This window comes from Micromys minutus (assembly GCF_963924665.1).
Source record: "Micromys minutus genome assembly, chromosome: 6".
Lineage (NCBI taxonomy): Eukaryota > Metazoa > Chordata > Mammalia > Rodentia > Muridae > Micromys > Micromys minutus.
Window position 1 is genome coordinate 31,438,988 of NC_137975.1, and position 886 is coordinate 31,439,873.

Below are 886 nucleotides of genomic sequence, written 5' to 3' on the forward strand. Positions count from 1 at the left end.
TGTTGTCAGTTTGCTGATGTAGGCTCTCTCCAGTTTCTTTTTGGAAGCATTTAGGGCTATGAATTTTCCTCTCAATACTGTGTTCATTGCATCCCATAGGTTTGGGTATGTTGTGTTTTCATTTTCGTTGAATTCTAGAAAATCCTTAATTTCTTTCTTTATTTCTTCTTTGACCCTGCTTTCATTTAACAGAGCGTTTTTTAGTTTCCATGTGTATTTGGCTTTTTTGTTGTCTTTGATGTTGTTAAAGACCAGTCGTAGACCATGGTGATCTGAGAGGATGAATGGGAGTATTTCAATTTTATTATATCGATGGAGGTTCATTCTGTGTCCAATTATGTGGTCAATTTTCGAGAAGGTGCCATGGGGTGGTGAGAAGTATGTGTATTCTTTTACTTTAGAATAATATGTTCTGTATATATCTATTAATTCTAGTTAGTTCAAATTCTCTGCTAGTTTTGCAGTGTCCTTGTTCAGTTTCTGTTTCCATGATCTGTCCATTGGTGAGAGTGGGGTATTAAAGTCTCCAACTATTATTATGTAGGGTGTGATGTATTTTTTGAGCTTTAGTAGGGTTTCTTTTACGAATCTGGGTGCTTTTTTATTTGGAGCATATATGTTAAGGATTGAGAGTTTCTCCTGACCGATTTCTCCGGTAATGTGTAAAAACTCTACTTCTTTATCATTTTTGATAACTTTTGGTTGGAAATTTACTTTATTTGATATTAGGATAGCCACTCCAGCTTGTTTCTTGGAGCTGTTTGCTTGGAAGTTTTTTTTCCCACCCTTTTACTCTGTTATAGTGTCTGTCTCTGTCTCTGAGATGAGTTTCTTGTATGCAGCAAAAGGCTGGATTTTGTTTATGTATCCAGTCTGATAGTGTATG